Below are 19,321 nucleotides of genomic sequence, written 5' to 3'. Positions count from 1 at the left end.
GATGCTTAAATTCAAATGACTCGGACTTAGGGGCAAAAAAACTTGATCAGGACATCCCACCCGTGTACTGTTCTAATAACTGAATAACTCTGGAAATTGGGGTTATCAGGCATGTTTAAAAAGTAAGTAGTTTGTGGATAAGTGCTTACTGGAGACGCGAATCATTTCAAATGATTCAGTTTGATTTGATGTACTCGTTCAACGGGTTTACTTAGAAGATCGCAATCACTAATACGGAAATAAAACCCATTATTGGGCACAACTGTGTTAAATTAAAATAAAATTTAATTAAATTAATTAAATATCTGCTCAGGTCGTATTTAATGCTGTCACCATGCTGCTGTCATGTCCACTTGTTTTTGTCGTAGGAATAACAGCTAGGCATGACTGGGGGAGAATCGGATGAATCTGGCCAATGGCATCAGGATTACAGACTTTGAGGTGCCATTAGGGTCAAACACTTGGCAGCATGAAGTAAATAGATTTTCTTCTAAAAGGCATACAGTAGGCTCATTAAATAGTTACGAAAATGAAGGATGTTTTGCTATAATTTTAGTTAGTTTCAGTTAGGTTTGTATGTACACAATACAGTTTAATTTGGTTACTCTCATTTTTATTTTATTTCAGTCAACGAAAATGTTTTTACATTTTTGTTTTAATTTTTTTTGCTCATTTTCGTTAACTATAATAACCTTGAGTTGGTGCACATCAAAAGAACCCACATGTTTTGTTGATTTGTACAAGAGACAAAAGCATCCCCATGTGGCAAACACAAGTGAGGAAAACGTATGTGACCAACCAGCTAGAGGCCTGCAGGACAATGGATTGGTTTGTTCATCATAAATTGCATCCGGGGGAAAAATTATTTGCCGTTTCTGTGTTCATGGAAGCCAAGCCAGCATAAACAGAGCTAAACCACATCAATATCTGCAGTTTAAGTCAACAATATGCTTCAAATTATGACGGCACAAACAGTGTGGGCAACACATGTTCTTGTTAAATGCATCCAGTTTCAAAACGAAGACTATAGTGACACTTTGTAAACAACTTTCAGGCATTTTGTATGTATGATGAGTGGAATTTTTCAACCAAATTAATGTTACAGCAAAACACTGACTAGAGAGCTGATTTATAGTAAAAACTGAAGGTATTATTCTAGTTAAAAGTGAAACTTATGCCATGTCTACAGATATTTTTTTGTTTTTAATACAAATCTTCATCCACATAACTCAAAAACACACTGTCAAGGGCATGATGAATCAACAGGTGGTGATAAAAGCCATAGAATAAAGCCAATCAGAAAGGAGAAAAAAGCATGATGCAAACAATTCTGCACTACAGCAGAAGCAGAGTTTCTGAATATCTTCAATATGGTTGGAGTTTTCAGAAAGTTACAGTTGCAGTCAACTGATAAGGTATAATCAATCACCGTTTTGAATGTATTTAGCAGTTTGGAAAAGTCAAGGTTTTAAAACAATACTGTTCCTAAGGTATGTGCACGAATTTTTTTTTTTTATACATTTTTTTTGTTTATTAGGACAACAGTATCTCCAGCACAAAATATATTTAAAGATGCCGTTTTAAATTGTAAAACAAATGAAGACAGCAGAAGTCAATAGTTCATTTAGCCTAACATGTTTACTGTTGCAAAATATTGTAAATGTTCATTTATTCATTCATTTTCTTTTTGGTTTAGTCCCTTTATTAATCTGGGGTCGCCACAGCAGAATGAACCGCCAACTTATCCAGCATATGTTTTACACAGAGGATGCCCTTCCAGCTGCAACCCATCACTGGGAAACATCCATACACACTCATTCACACACATACACTAAAGGAAATTTAGCCTATACCTGATACTATAGCCTATAACTGATACTGCTTTTTCATGTGGACGAATGGTCAAACCAATGACATTGCATTCAGTGTGTACCACAGCTCTAAGTGAAGTGAAATATGCAGCTAAGGCTTAAATCTGAAAGTGCACCGTGTTTAAAACTATTGATTCATCTATAAAAGAGTCGACTCATAGTGGTTCAAATGAAATCACTGCGGTAGCTGTGACGGCATTACGTCGATATAGAATTCAAGCCCCACCCATTTGTTGCACGCACAAAATTGAAACCCCCGGCCACAAACACTGTAGCAAAAAAAGACAGACACTGTTGCAGATCCCGGTTGAATCAAGACGCTGTGCTCTAAAGTGTGAGGGAAAGTTAGTGTTATTTTCCCTGATGAGGCTGTGAAAGAGTCAGTGGTTGAAGTTTATTTTTGAAAAAATATCTCAGCATTATAGCCCCAGCCTTGTGCTGTGTTCCCATCATTTTTCTGACGAGAGCTTTAGAAATCTACGTGCTTACAACGGGACATTCGCCGGCCGTTTTGTTAAAGGATCAGAAAAGACTACTGCTGTATGAGACTTTGTCAGAGCTCGATAGGAACTTTACAGTACACAGTTCATGGATCAGTTTCTTCCTCCATTTCACAAGTTTAAGTAAGTGCGATTAAAACGGTTGCCTCCTTGTTTTCTATAGCTTGCAAATTATTTATTTGTGTTTTGTTACTTGTAACCGCTTGTACTATATCTGGTTAACTCTTTGTATTCTCATATTGCGTCTTAAGCCACGTTGAAAATGTGACGCGTGTCGCTTTGTTTACGAATTTAAATGCATTTGTGGCCACCGTCAGCTGTTCCTACACACATGCGGCGGTCAGGTTTCAAAACTGTTCAGCTTTTGCCACTGTGTGGATTAATACTAAATGTATTAATACTAAATGGTTAGGAATAGAGCAATATGCTGGTTTTTACCAGCATTGCTTTAATGCACTCCTGCATTGGGCTCACACATGCACTCTGACTACTTCAAAATTGTTGATAATTGATGATAAAATTGTCTCACGCTGAACGCAGTCCACCAATCACAACAGACTGGGTCACCGGACCAATCAGCGCAGACTAGCATCACACTAAGGAGGGGTTTGAATGAATGAATTGCTGATAATTAGTTAAAATTAATGCATATTTTAAGACAATGAAAGTGTTTTTTGACCTTGCATGCATATCAGACTGCTGTTGGAGAGCCCTAAAACCAAAATATGACCTTTTTAAATGCATAATAGGGGCACTTTAAAATCATAAAGCGGTGTTAAAATCAATACATGATTGTATGAAGTGTAATAAAGCGGCATAATTAGATTAGAAATTATTATAATAGGAAAATATTCACATTGTTATACAAGGAAGCCTTTTTTAACTGCTGTTATCTCAGCACTGTCATTTTCTTTATTTATGCGTTTATTTGATACTGAAACATGTAGCTAGTATTTACGAATTCATCAAAAAAGCCACTTTCATTCGCTTTCAAATATTTGCATATAACTGCAGAGATATTTCATTTTTTACAAATTTGTATTTTCCTTTTTTACAAAAGTGTGATGAACTCAAACCCATTGTGGAATTCACTATCACTTGGATTTCCAATAAAATGACGCAACATTTCCAGGAAAAAAATATCAGGAGAGCAATTAGTGTGACTGCGGCTTCACTGCATTGACTGAAATAGCACGTGTGTATCGATGCTAACTAACTTGATCCAGTGTCCATCGGACAGGCCAAATCGATACAAATTAATAATTCATTCAAATTAATTACACTAAGACCTGACAGCAGACCAGCGAATAATCATTAAGACACCGGGTGCCAATCATCATAACCCAAACACAGTAAAAACATAACCTTCCGTCCAATCAAATACAATAAAATCTGGTGGCATCACATGATAGCTCTAAATGTGACCGTCTCAACAGGAATAGGTCTGCAGGCATGATGAATGAACTCTGATTGGATGTGAACGCTGACATCTAGGACAGATAATGGGGACTGTCCTAGGGGCATCATTTGTGCCATGCCACAGCTGCTTTACTGTACCACTGCAATCGATGGGTGACATGTGCCAATACCAAAGGCTTCCAGGGAATATTCACACTGGCTAAAGGGCAAATGACAACATCACACAAACAAAACGTGTGCTGCTGACGGTCACCAATTCTTAAAAAGGATCAATTTATTGCCAGAACAAAACTTTGGTGATGATTTTCTCACCTCCTTGCCATACATGATCTTCATTTCCTTCTTTCTTTAGTCCAAACATTACATTTTTCCCACATATAGTGGGTTTTTATGGTGTTCAAGGGTTTGAACTTCCAAATTGCAGCCTTAGTAAAGACTTCAAAGGACTATAAATGGTCCCGGCCAAGGAATAAGTGTCCTGCCTAGTGAAAAATCTGATGGTTTCTTAAAAAAATAAAAATGTTTAACCATGAATGCTCACCACTAGCTTCGGGACGCAAGCAAACTACATTAGCTACCTAAATAGTAACTTTATAAAGACAATTATTGGTCATTTCACTAAAATAATTACTCCTCTGCTGGGAGCCTTACAGTAATTTGGAAGTTTTAACCATATAGGTGTCCACTATATAGTGAAAAACCCTGGAATTTTTACTCAAAAACCTAGATTTCTTTTTGACGATGAAAAAAAAAATCTAAATCTTGAATAACAAGTAGGTGAGTAAATTATATTACCAGAAAAAAGCAAGTGTAGATGATCTTGGTTTACCACACTGCGAGTAAGAGAGCAACAGGCAAGTGCAGATGCCAGTATGCTTGTGAATTTTTGTCAATGATCAGACATGGGTACAACATGTTTTGGTACTCTTTTCTCTGATGGTATCAGAGGCAGACCATACCTGAGGGGGATATGGTGATGAGATGAGGCACACGTGCTAGTGAACATGATATATCAGGAAATGGCAGCAGTGGAAAAGCTAACCTTGTGTTCTTTTGGAGATCAAGAGATTATGTGAAAAGCCAAATCTACAGTACTGTGTTCTTGTACAGTACAAGTATTGAACAATCGTTAAAAAAAGCCATTTTGTTAAAAATATCCAAGAAATACTGGATTTAAAAGGTATTTAATGACATTGCTCTATATTAGGCATGGGCCGGTATAAAATTCTGACGGTATGACAACCTTGGATAAAAAATCACGATTTCAAGGTGTCACGGATTTGCGATTACTACTCTAAAATAAGTTCTTTTTAAATGTCTGGGTAAAAAAAGATTCCCCTTTGAACACAATATATTTTATATTATGAAAGATTTTAAATATTTTGCAGCAGTAAACAAGACAGGCGAAATAATTCCAATGAAGGATTGACTACTGCTGTCTTCATTAGGTTCCAAAACACGGATTTCCTTACAATTTTAAACGGCATCTTTGGATATCATTTCTGCTGGAGATACTGTTGTCCTAAAAAACAACAACAAAAAAGTGAAAAAAAAAATCTTACACATACCTTAGGAACGGTGTTACAGAAAATGTTGGCGGTTTTAAAACCTTGACTTTTCCAAACCACGGTATACCTTGAAAACGGTTATCGTCCCAAATCTAGTCTATATTTATCTATACTTTTGGTAAGTGCTCATTATTTCTAAAACACTTCCTCAGAATGAGATATAGCAAATAATGTTCTCTCCAAAAATCTATGTAACAAAATTGCTTGAAATTTTAACCATCTCAGATAAGAGAAAATAATATTGAGGTATTAAAGTAAGGGGGGGGAAGCGATCAATGTTAATAGTATATTAACTTTATCTAGACCAGAGATGCTCAAAGTTGGCCCATAGTAACCTTTGATTTGGCCCGCCATCCCATCTGAAGGTAGTTGGGGCGAATGCCTTTGACAGTGATTGTCATTTCGAATTTAACGCAACCTTTTGTTTCTTTGATTTATTGATAAACTACAAGAAAGCAAACTGAAATTAAATGATTAAATTAAATACTGTAAATGAATCAGACTTTTAAAATGTAAATACTGTCACTTGACAGATGCACAAGACATCTGCGAGCAAATCAAAGCTCGACTAGTGTATTCAGCATTAAACTTGTGTTATAAATGGGATTATGTTTTATTGTAATAACTTAATTTTTTTAAATGTTAAAAATGATACTGCATTAGTCAATTTGATTTAAAGCAATGTTTTCTAGTTGTTTTTTTATATCACAGAATAAATTAGAAAATTACCCATAGCAAATTCAATATATACTGTTATATATACTGGTATATACATTGGGCCCACAGCCTTCAATCAAGTTTGCTTTTTGGACCTTTAAAGGAAAAAGTTTGGGCACCCCTGACGCAAGACATCTGCAAGCAAATCAAAGTAAGCTCGACTAGTGTATTCAGCATTGAACTTGTGTTATAAATGGGATTGTTTTTCTTTTGTAATAACTTCATTATAAAATGTAAAAAAAAAATTACTGCATTAGTCATTATGATTTAAACCAACGTTTTCTATTTATTTTTAAATATTACCCAATAAATTAGAAACTTACCCATGGCAAATTTAATATATACAGTTTGGTATATAAATTTGGCCCACAACCCCCAATCAAGCTTGCTTTTTGGCCCTTTATAAGAAAAGGTTTGGGCACTCCTGATCTAGAATATGTCTCAGCACAAATATATATAAAAAAATAAAGTTTACATTTGACATGTAACTTGCTATTACAAGACAAAACACTTGTTTGTGGGTGTGTGCTTGTGTATGTGGCAAGTCGTGTCTCGTCTGTCACATCAATCACCGAATGCAGCATGTAAACAGAAGTTATGATCACTTTTACCGCAGGTACTAACACACATGCGTACGGTATTGCGGTTAAATAAATACAATAACGCACGAGTGCAGACGGATTGCGCTAAAAGATAAGAGTGCTATACGACGGTCCCATAAATTTATAACAAAATCTTATTGGACTGGCTGCAGATGAGACATGGCAAGCAAAGTAGGCCACGACATCATTTTCTTAATATGATCGCCTTCCGAACACACGCACTCAAATGCCCCTATGCTACTACTCCTGATGCACAGCCATTTAAACATGACACGCTCGCGTTTTGCACGAATGTCACCACCAGTGTACCTAGATTAACATCGGTATCGTGTTATTCTGAACAAGGCGTCCAGACGTGGCCATATGCGCTCACCCTGACGGCGGTTCAGCATCCTGCTTCTCCCAGATCCCGGTCTCGTGCTTCGGCTTCGCTCGCCCGACAGTCTAATCTCCGGCCAAACAGCCACATTCCAGTCCCAGCCCTTCACACTCGAGCTCTGTATGTCAAATAATACACTTGTTTGTTCTGACGAGCAGCTCCGGTGATGTTCCCCAGGTTCCCTCGAGCGTCTCCCGGTCGGTTTTTCGTTGGATGTGGGTGCTGCCAATTAGTCCACGCACCGAGTATTGCTTCGCGTTTGTGAACAAGTCCTCTAATGCAGATAAAGCGCATAAATTATCTTATATACCATGCCGTACGTAGAACTGATTAAGATGACAGTCACTCATCAAAAAGATGCCGAAACACCCATAAATACCCAGTCAGTGAGTGCGGGGCGGACCGTGTTGGCCCGAGCAGGCGGGGTCACGCGGAGATGTAGGGCACGCGACTGCTGCTAGTGGAGGATCGCGAATTTCAACGACCAGACGCAAATCCCTGGGATTCATTCCGATTAATGATAGTCTCTAAAGCTAATCTTTGTGGTATCGGAGGTCAAATCTAATAGTAATAATAATAAAATCCATTTCATATAATCTGTAATAAAATGCCCAGACTGCTGTTCTCGTCTAACAAAAACAAGTGCTCGCTTAGATTCTCTGCATCTGCAACTGCATTGATTCATCAATGTTCTAAGCATCATATGCAACCCTGGACCACAAAAACAGTTGTCAGTGGCAATGTAAAAAAACGTAAAAAATAAGCACATCGAAGTGTGGCTTCTTATGATATACAATATTTGGCCGACATAAAATTATTTGAAAATTTGGAATCTTAGCATTTAAAAAACTATAAATTGATGTAAATAAGAAAGTTTTATTTAAATTTGTCTAAATTAATAGCATTGCACATTACTAGTTAAAATGTTGACAGGTAATGTCATATATATTTACAATTGGAAATTTACAAAATAAATTCATGGAACATGACTTTGACAACCTAAAATTCTAATGTTTTTTTTTTTACTTTAAAAATAGATCAATCATTTTGACCCATTCGATTTATTTTTGGTTCTTGCCAAAAACATAAGTCTGATTTTCTGACCCTGTGTCACGTATTTTAAAAGTATTTTATAGTATTTGAAGAATTACTCAGTAAACTGTTCTTAAAAATACTTTTAGCATTTCTTATGGCACATTTAAAGAATATTTTAATAATCTAAAGACTATTTTTGACAATTATTGAGTAGCACAAATGAGTGCAATTAATAAGTATGCTGGTTACCTTGTTATGCCTTTGTTATTCTCTCATATATTTGCCATATACTCAAATGTTCCATTAAAGCATTCCAGCAGACAAGGAAAATAATGACGTGAGGAGGAACTTGACTAAGAAAGTGCAAAAACACTGCTACCATCTGGTGGATAAAAGATTTATGGCACACAAATGGATGAGAGATGCACAATCTGCATGTGGAAACATAACTCAGACATTTTTGTCTTCTGTGGAACGCAAAGAGATGTTAAGCTGAATGACAGCCGCCTTTTACTTTCATTGTGTGGTCTGAATGGTGATTATGCAATGGTTTGGATAAGTCATCATGCCAGAATTCTCATTCTAATCTATTTTTGTATTTCATTGTAATCTATTTGGGATTTAAAAGGAACCTCTTTTTTTTGAATGCCAAATCCTACACTGTGCCATCTTATGAGTATATATAGAGCTCAGTAGAAACTAATTAAACTCTTGCACTGTTGTAAACAAAAATGTTTGAAAACACTTTAAATAAAGGTTCTTTACTGACATTGATAGTCAGTGGTGTAAAGTAACAAATTACAAATACTCAAACTACTGTAATTAAGTAGTTTTTCTCAGGAACTGTAATTTACTAGGTAGTTTTAAAAATGTGTACTTTTACTTTCACTTGAGTACATTTTTTAGGGCAGTATTGGTAATTTTACTCCAGTACTTTCCTTCAACAGTCTATATATGGGGATTAGAAAAATGAGACCTGTGATTCCTGTCCAATCAAATCGCACATAGAAGTTAAATCGCATCATAATGAACCACCTCAAGACATGGGCGATTTACAATTGCATAACTGTTTGGAAGCATTAAAAGTGTCAAGAAGCTGTCACAAATCTTAACACGCATTGACCAAGAGACTGTTTAGATGCATGTCACTGATGAGAAGATGACGGATATTTACTGTATGATGACCAAAATGGCCTTAAACATTCAGCAAGCACAAGACATCAACGTGATGTCAGGTTCTTGTTGTACACCAACGTCATGGGGACATTGCATTTTGTTTAAAAATGAAAATCAGGTTAACGTCAGAACTTAACATCAGACTGTGGTCAAAGTTCAACAACCAACCTAAAATCAATCAAATATCAAAGTCTAATGCTACAGCTTGTTGTTGTGTGGACGTTACTACTATGACGTTTATCAGATGTTGGATTTTGGTTGCCATACCTAACGAATAAATGTCAGAATTTGACATCAATTTGATGTTGGTTTAAGATGTTAACTCGACATTGGATTTTAGTCACTTACTAACACAACCTAAAATTAATCAAACATCAACCTCATTTGACTGTATTTTGTCCTTAGATGCTGGCTAGAAAGAATTTTGGTCACCTGACATCACAACCTAAATCTCACCTAATGTTAACGTCTTATGACATTGTGTGCCTGCTGGGCAATAACTAAAATGCACTACAGAATGTTACGTTTACACATAACCACAAATTACATGTAAATGCATCAGCTTTTTCAGTGTAATACTCACTACTATTGAGTTCTTTTAAAGGGGCTACTTTTTACTCATACTACAACAGATATTTTTACTCTATTTGCACTACATTTTTAGGCAAGTAATGGTACTTTTACTTGAGTATGATTTTCCAGTACTCTTTCCACCACTGTTGATAGTTCTCTACTTTTAACAACCAAAGAATCCTTCCATCCCCCCAAAATGATTCCTTAGATGATTAAAATATTCCAATGTGCCATAAGAAATAAAATAAAGCATTAAGGTACTTTTTGGAACAGTTTATTACATTTTTTTAAGAAAATAAAAGCTTAGAATCTTCTGTCACCTCTCTACTGGAATCCATACCTCAAAAGCTTCACTCATCTTTGCTTCATGTTGTCACTGGTTTATTTAAATCCCACCAAGAACTCGCAATGAGATTTAAAGTTGGAGATTGAGAAGGCCAGTAAAGTACTTTCTAGAAGCAATTCTTAAAGGAATAGTTCAAGCATAAAGTAATTTCTGCATTCTCAGGGTATCCAATAGGCATGGGATGTTAACCGGTTTCAAGGTTTACCATGATTTGGAAAAGTCAAGGTTTTAAAACTGCTAAAATGTTCTATAATACCGTTCCAAAGGTATAAAATCTGTGTTTTTGAAACTAATAAAGAGAGCAGAAGGCAATGATTTATTTAAATTATTTAGCCTGACATGTTTACAGTTCCAAAGTGATATAAATGTGTCCTAAAATAAAATAAATTGTGTTTAATAATGGGGGGCGGGGGGTTTGGGGTAAATGTAATGGGTTTACCCAGACATTTAAAAAAATGTATTTTAGAGCCGAAAAACTTAATACAGTGATACCGTGAAACTATGATATTTTTATCCAAGGTTATCATAACATCAGAAACTTATACCGGCCCACGCCGGTATCCAAAAGTATCCAAAATGTAATTAATTTTTTCTTCCGAAGAACATTTAAGGAATTTTATGACCAAAGCCATGGTGCTTGGCCATTCATAAAATGCAAAGGCCATAGAGTCAAAAAAGCATATAAAAGAAATTGAAAGCAAAGGAGTAAGGCTGTGTCCGAAATTGCTAGCTTCCCGAATATATATGTGAAAAACATATATTTTTTTGTGAGCCGAGAAGTCCACATTCAAATTATTATTATTATTCATATAGTAATCAGATGACCTACTACTTCTGATGAGATTCTGAAGTGCGCATCCAACAGACACTATACTATCCCATGATGTACCGTGAGAGAATGGCAGTGAAGCGATGCAAATAAGACAAGTCATGTGATAATGACAAAATGCCAGATGTAGTATGTTCAAATTCCATTCATCCTATATAGAACATACTTTTCTAAAGGTTGTGTTGTAGTTTTAAAATTAAATTTCAAATGTATTACCTAGGCCATTCAACTACTAGGCGATTTCAGACGCAGCTTATACAGTATGTCTTAAATATTTTGGGAAATGTGTATCAGCTGGGACGATGACCAGTGCAAAGGGTTCTGGGAAATGGAGTCCAGAATAATGACAAGAGAGCTGGATAGAGCATTCTAGCAGAGTCAGCCCAAGGCATAAGCGAACTAAGCGGCTGCTTAGGGCCCAATGGCCACCAAGGGGGCCCCCAAGAGTGCATGAAATGAAGTGACTTTTGTTTTAGTTTTAGTTTGTTGGGTTGTGGATTAGGGGTGGGACAAAATATATGCCTATTTATAATGTCATTTATGGCCGCAATACATACATACACTGGCGCCAAGTATCGATATTTATCTAAACTTACAAAAGATATGAATTAATTAATTAATGACTGCAGACTGACTGCAGCAGTTTTTTAGCTACAACCCACCCAGCCCCCACCAGGTGGCGCACCCGTAATGGCAGACCGCTGACAGATGGCCATTGCAATGGTGAAAGTCTTAATTATACGGACACATTCTTGGTCCAAGCTGGACCAATGTATTTGTGTGTTTCAGACATCCAGCACCCCGGATTTTCCGCTAGTTTCTTCCTCACAGACGTGCTTTCACTTCGCTATATCGCCCGTGCGTGCCCGCAGTCAGTGCTGTGACTTCATACAGGAATATGTGCTCTTACAGACCTTTGCAAAGTCTTGTAGATGATATTTGGCTAAAAAATATTAGAGGAATTAAAAAATCTTAAAAATTATGCTCTTTTTAAATAGATGAGTAAATAACTAATGTTTTCCACTGCTGAAAACATCATACGTGCTCAGAGGAGTCTGTGCTCACTTCTCGGAGAATTCTAATCAGTTGAAGAAAAACTATTAATCTAGTGGGAATGCAGGATTTTTTTTAAATTAAAAATAAACCAGGGCAAAGCATATAAATGTTTTCATAAAATGAGTTGGTCAAGTTGTAATAAGTGTTTTAAGTTTACAGAAAACTAGAAAGCAATAAATTACTATTTTGACAGTGTTTTCTTCAATGCATATTCCACAAAATTGAGATTCTGCTGCTATGATAGAGATGTGCTCTTTTCAGTCAAACTGCTCTCTGCAAATCAGCATTGTTAAGCTTGTTTGACAGCTGTGTGCTTGTTTTACATTGTTGCAATTCTGTGAACGTGCTGTTAATAAAAGAAATGTATCAACATTTTTTGCATTTTTTTCCCCTTCATTTACAAAAATCGTGATATATCGTTGGTTGGTTTTCTTGTGATCTATCGATATATCGCAAAATCACTCATATCGTGATTAAAGCAACAGTGCACGGCACAGCAGCAAAATGCTTCATAAACTTGGTGATAAAAAATAAGCTTCTGATTTATGCATTTGGTTCAAATTTCTTATTACACAGCCATGTACTAATGATCATTGACAGTTGGTAAATACACTGCAAAAATGATTTTCTTTTTTATAGTTTTTTGTCTTGTTCCTAGTCCAAATATCTAAAAATTCTTAAACCAATAAACATTTTCTAGACAGATTTTTCGTCAAAATAATGTGTGTATGTTTTTCATTAAAAAAAAAAAAAACTAAATCTGCCAATTAGAGTAAATAAAAGAATATTGTTTTTGGTTTTAAATAAGATTATTTTATTTATCTCATTGGCAGATTAATTTGTTCACTTTACAAAAAAAAAATCACTTAATTTAGAATTATTTATGAAAACTGAACATTTTGTTCTAGATATTTAGTAATATGATATACGCGAATATGTCGAAAAATGCTTCCTGATTTAATTTGATTGATAGATAGATTCTTTAAAGATATTTGAACTCCAAAATAAAAATAAACATGTCAGTGTTAACATATATGTCAATTTTTTTAATGATCTTTATTGTCACTATTTTCTGACTGTTTGGATAGTACTACTAATACTACTACTAATAATAAGTGTGCTATTGGCTACTTCCAGCTGTTTTTTGTTTCTGTCAACATTAATTACAGCTCAGATGAATGTTTTGTGTCTAATTGTTTAGTTTTGTGGCAAGTAGTCATGTTTAAAGTGGGATCAATAGGCAGTTGTTTCTGCAGAATAATATTTAGAATTGTCTTAAAACATATATGTTATGATAAGCAACACAGCTACAGCAAATAAAATCAATAATGAATGTTTTAAATTGAAAGTGTGCGAATAATGAAGGATCGACGATAATTTGTCATACTGTTTGCACCAAGGGGGCCCCAAATAAAATCCTGCTTACGGCCCCCTGAAGGTTTGGGCCCTGCGTTCTAGCAGAGTATGTGCAATCCAGCTGGCAATCATAATACACTTTACAAAGTTGGACTTATTATTTCAGTTCTTAAGACCTCGATGTAAAAAATATTGGCAAGAGCCATATTATTAATTTTGTTTTGCCTGTATATGTTTCATTAACTATCAATATGCTGGCAGCTATTCGATATTATTAATTGCCGGTTATTACCAGTTTTAGCAAAACATTTTCAATAATTTTTTCATAGATCTTTAATCTTAATCTTTTACAAAAAAACCACAGTATATTTACATTATTCCCTGTAATGTAACGCTGAAATAAACATTTGTTTCATACAAATCTCATAAACACAACAAATACGTCATTTCCGCAAATCACCACAAGATGGAGGCATAATTCTGCTACAAGAACCGAGCAGATTACAATAATTGAGGCAAGGAAAATATACAGCCTGCTGTAGGCTTAGTTTTGGTTGTTAAACCTATATTTCTTTCAGAGGGGCTAATAACATTTAGTTAAACTCGGTTTCTTTATGTGATATATAGTTGACAATAACTTAAAATGTGGCCTCAGAGGTGAATAAATCTGATGTCTGACGACGGCCTTTTCATAATACTGTTCAGTTTTCTTAGTAACCTAGTGTGGACGTACATCAGGTAACAACGTTTTTCAACATCGGATCCGATACAGGAAAAAAAGAGACATTTGCAAGTGTCATGTAAATTTTGTGCAAATGAAACCCGCCCTGTGTGTAGCAGAGCAAGCCCTTCCTTGTCACATATAGACTAATGATTCAGCGTCTGGATGAATAAAAACGTTTACCGTTCGCGATCACGTCGATCCGTATAAAATATAAGTATATCAGATGTTAGATCGCTGGAGCAAAAAGAAAATTTGCATCTAAAGCACTGAAGGCCCAAACTTGAGCAGAGCATTGGAGCTCGCACACCCCGCCCATCGGTCAACAGCAGACCTGCTCTGAAGAGCGACAGGTGCGTGGAGAGATCAGCACCTTTACAGCTGCCGGGAAAGCAGAGGGGGCATGCTTTTTGTCGACTATAAAAACGCGACACTGACAAGGCAGAGTCACTGGACCCGCAGGTACGGAAGCGAGAACGTCGACTTTGAGGCCCTTCATCACAACAACCTGGATATGAAGCTGCAAAGGTGAGCCAGACAGGTAAAACAGGCTAAATAAAAAAAAAAAACCGTAATGCTGCTTAATTTGAACATTTTTCCAGACCATAAACAAGTCTATTTTATTTTGTAACTAGATTAAACAAGATTAAATTTTAAATAATTAAAGCTTCCGAAATGTTTTTTTTTTTTTTTTTTTTTTTTTTTTTAATGTTTTTAATATATTGTTATTAAATTTATGCTACAGAATAACAGAATTTGGTTACCTAAACCCTTTCATGAACAGTTCTTCAAAGAGACATTTTCATCGCTTAACATCATTTTGTTTCAATTCTAAAGAAACCTTTTGTGTAATGTAAGGTTCTTTTGGAGGAGTTCTTCTTGGAACCAGTAATGCCAATAAAGAACCTATTTTTATGACTGTATTTGCCTTGCAATAGTGACTTCTGAAATATTTTATATTTTTGCACAAGATATATCAACATCTATATCAGGATTTAAACATTTAAATTAAGGGAACACTCCTTAAAAAAAAAAGTACATCTGAAAATAAATTTATTTAAAATAATACATTTAATCCATTTATTTTATGGGCATTTCCTTTATCCCTAAAACACAATACAGTGCAAACCCCCCCCCCCCCCCCCCCCCCCCCCCAAAAAAAAACATAAAAAAAACAGCTGCAATAAAAGGAAATATGTAAAATTACTTCACCATGCACCATTTTATGATTTTTTTTTTAATATCCCGTAATAAAAACTAATTATATAAATTAATTGTATATTATATAAATAAATTAATTGTATATTAATAAAATTTATCTACAAACTGCACAATTTTAGCCAGTTTAGATGCAGTTACTGCAGAGAAAACTAATCTGAAATGCTAAAAACTAACTTAAAAGTAGAAAAAGCAAACCAATATGTTATTACAACAATATATCTTATTTTTTAATTTAAGCCTTAAAAAAATAATATTTTATCTTTTCTGTCTTGCAGGAAAATGGCAGAGAACAAACCTGGAAAATCATATTGAGGAAAAAAAATGGATTGAATGTGTGGTTTTATTTTTTTGTAACTGAAGTTTCCCAGTGAGCCGGCAGAACTTCGATGAATAAAACTGCACTTGCTTTACGTTGAGCCACACGCACAATACATGTGGATTCAGTTTTGTTCGTTCGGCTCGCGTTAAGCAAGTGCAGAACTTCTTCAGTGCTATTTTTGGACTAGAAATTACACCACTTATTAATTTCTTTAGCGTTTCTTGGGGGAGAAAGTCTCCAGTAACCCATAAATGCATTCATCAATGTGAAATCCTCACACAAATGATCATCTCTCTTCTGAAACGGTCATGATTTACAATGTCATCTGTCATCCGACACCATGTTTGTCGAGTTCTCCACTTCCTCTACTCTGTGCTGCTTTTAACTGCTCACCTATGTTGCAGTGATGTAATGGCAAAATAAAGTTTGCTTTTTGTTTCTCTCAACTCCTCTGTGTCTGTATGTTGAGTTATCACACGTACGCCAGCCTGGTAACAGCGGAGGCATATGGTTGCGATGGAAATCTAGCAGTCAGTGGAGTTTGATGGGGTAATGGGTAATCTACACTAATAGCTAACAGGTAAAACATTAACTAGAAGAGCCTGGACTCTCTCTTCCCTCTCCATCAGCCAGACCATCTGTTTCACACCGGCCTCCGTATCTCTCAAGTCAAATTCATTCAAATAAATTACCATTGCTCTTCTGGATAACACGCACATAAAGCCATTAATCTGTGGCTGGTGTTGTTGGGTTGCCAGCACGTGCATATTTACTTGCATTCATATTACAGATGCATTATTAACTGTTATAGAGTAGACTGCATTGTTTTCTATCACATCTGTTGCTTTCACTTAAGTACACAAAGCTCAAAAACCATACAAGCGTAGTAATAAAAACAAAAGCGGTTTGCAACAGATGTGGATTCAGAGGGCGGTTATTAGATCTGAATTTAATGTTCTGCTGGGACGATGCTGAAGAGGCTCCAGGGGCCATGTGTTTCAGTCAAAGACCATTACAATATACTAATGAAATATGCAAGTGCCTTCAGGCTGCCTCGCGGTCTGTGATTGGTCAGAGGAGGATCTTCAATTTCACCAATTAGACGGCGAAGTATTGAGGTCAATTGTCTATATGCCCAGAGCTGTTGGAGGAGGCTTTTGTTCGGGGTTTTAATCTGGCAATCAAACAAAAACACACCAAAAGAGCACGTGGACTTAAACACACACATGCTTTACAAATAATATTTGAGTAATTTCAACCCGTCCACAAAAGTTGGACAAACCCAATCCTTGTGTTTAAAAATTGTATTTAAAATAACTTTTAAATTTAATCTAGCAATTTTTCCATATTTTTAATCCAACACTTTTGAGAAAGTTATTGCAGGTTTATATGTTCTGTGTGATTGCCAGAATCAAGCCAATGACATCATCTTTACTGCAATGACCCAAGTATAAAGACTCCTGTAAAAGTGTATTAATACATTAAAGGCAGCATATGTATGATTATTTCATTAAAATATCCCAAACCCGCAAGAACAGTTATTAATTTTACTGACTGATCTATTTACATTACCTCAGTTATTTCAAGGAAATGTTCAAATCTAGATAAATAAGCAGTTTTATGGACCGTGTCCTGTGTGGCCATACTAATGATGTCATACACCCTCTAATTCCATTTGGTTTTTACGAAATACAGGTAAACACCAATTACGATGTTTCCACACTAAGGCCCAATCCCAATTCTGCCCCGTAGCCCTTCCCCTTACCCCTACCCCTTGTTTTGCATCTTCACGTGAAGGGGTAGGGGTGTCCCAATTCTTTTTAGCTTGAAGGTGTAGGGGAAGATTTAGCTTGAAGGGCTAGATACCCCTCGAAACTATTTTTTAGGACCACTCAAAACCAAGGGGTAAGAAATTTTCCCAGAATACACCATCTACAACGGCAGCATAGCTGCACCTGGAAGTAGAGATACACAAATTAGTATTTTTTATCATTATTACAAATTTTTACAACAAACAAGCATTTGTTTTGATGCATCCATAATGACGTTCATGTTTTACCATCATGCTATAAAAATAAAATAAAAATCAAATAAAAAACTAAAAACCTAAAAATAGAAACTGCTAAATTTCGCTATCTATAATCCCAAATAATAACTCCTGTATAGCAGTCCCACAACATTCTGACACTTGACACTTGAATACACTGTCAGAAAAGTCTAGTCTAGTCTTTTTACAGTGTCTGCTATAATGTTAATGTTGCTTTCGTGTGTTTACATAAATGAATATGACCACGGTGTAAACGCACAGTACAGTTACTATCTTATTGCCACATTAGATCGTTATGATAACATGATTTATGCCTTCAGTGATTTCCTGAAAATAAATACCAAAAAATAACACAATTGGAATAAATAACTACAGCAGTCGCGATTGTCTGATTTCATATGAAGTAAGAGATCGCGATGACATATGATGACGTGTGCAGGTGCTGTAGTGCTGTCCCATTTCTTAGGGGTACATTTTGAAGCCCTTCCCCTTCACACGCTGTTTCAAGGGCCAAGGAGAAGGGGTGGGGTACAAAAATAGAATTTGGATTGGGCTAGAGTCCTGACATCATCAAACTATACCTTTGTTTGTTGTAAATATGCACCATCTAGTGGCTGAAATAATACACCGTGCCCTTCAATTATTTTATTGTAAATATATATTTTTTTGGGGGGGGGGGGGGATTTTTTTCATTTGTGCTAGACGCCACTAAAAATAAATGCAGACCCAATAGAAGTACTCTACTCTTTTATTATTATTATTATTATTATTATTATTATTATTATTATTATTATTATTAGGGGTTTTTCCACCTTTATTGGATAGGACAGTGAAGTTGAGACAGGAATACATTGGGAGCAGAGAGAGGGGGATGGATCAGCAACCTCAAGCCAGGAATTGAACTTGGCACCGACCCAATAGAAGAACTCTTAAGGTAGCTCACAAAGCAATTTTTAATAATTCTTTCTGAATGTCACACTATAAGATCTCATCATGTTAAACTGCGGTCACACTGCACTTTTCACTCCATAGACTTCCATCTGCGACAGACCGGAAACGCAAGCTTGTGCGACAATTTATGCAGTTCGCTGCGTTGAAAAGTTCAAGCTTGGTGAACTCACGTGACTGTGTGAGACTAATCGAAGATCAAATCATGACCTCTCTATACAGAAATTTTTAATGTGGACCTGCTGGACCAATCACTCGCTTTTTTAAAAAGTGTCTAATCATCTTGTTTAATCCCGCCCCTTTTGCAGCACTGTATAACAGAATTTCGCATGCTTAAACTTTAGTGTGACCGCGGCGTTAGACTGAATGACAACATGCACCAAACACAGACACCTGTTTAATATCATCAGTCCATGACAAGTTCAGTAAGCTCACAGATATGATGAGACCTCACAGCAAACATAAAACAATCTGTAGCATTAATTTTACTCTTAACATGCCTTGATAATAACACCAGGAAAAAATAGGTTTCGAGATTTCCCTGAGGAGGTTTGAAATTGTCGTTGTTATCAAGTTCAGCGCTTCTATTGGTTCATGTTTTGACGCTTGTCGTAAGAGAAGTCATACTGCAATAAAGT

At 35.9% G+C, this 19,321-nt stretch overlaps 1 protein-coding gene and 1 long non-coding RNA gene across 2 annotated transcripts in view; one reads left to right on the top strand and one right to left on the bottom strand.

Annotated features, from left to right (window-relative positions):
• Positions 1-7,473, bottom strand: part of tmem198b (transmembrane protein 198b) — a 53,253-nt gene extending 45,780 nt beyond the window's left edge. Inside the window, exon 1 of the mRNA XM_056459680.1 lies at positions 7,051-7,473. The gene's annotated coding sequence lies outside the window, so the exon portion shown is untranslated. The remainder of the gene's footprint in view (positions 1-7,050) is intronic.
• A 7,062-nt stretch (positions 7,474-14,535) lies between these two features.
• Positions 14,536-16,134, top strand: LOC130230057 (uncharacterized). Its single transcript, XR_008837900.1, has 2 exons — positions 14,536-14,676; positions 15,645-16,134. It is a non-coding gene; the product is annotated as an uncharacterized LOC130230057 (long non-coding RNA).
• Positions 16,135-19,321: the final 3,187 nt, after the last annotated feature.

The sequence above is a fragment of the Danio aesculapii genome, chromosome 6 (genome assembly GCF_903798145.1).
Source record: "Danio aesculapii chromosome 6, fDanAes4.1, whole genome shotgun sequence".
NCBI classification, from domain to species: Eukaryota; Metazoa; Chordata; class Actinopteri; order Cypriniformes; family Danionidae; genus Danio; species Danio aesculapii.
This window is presented reverse-complemented; position numbering and strand designations above follow the sequence as displayed.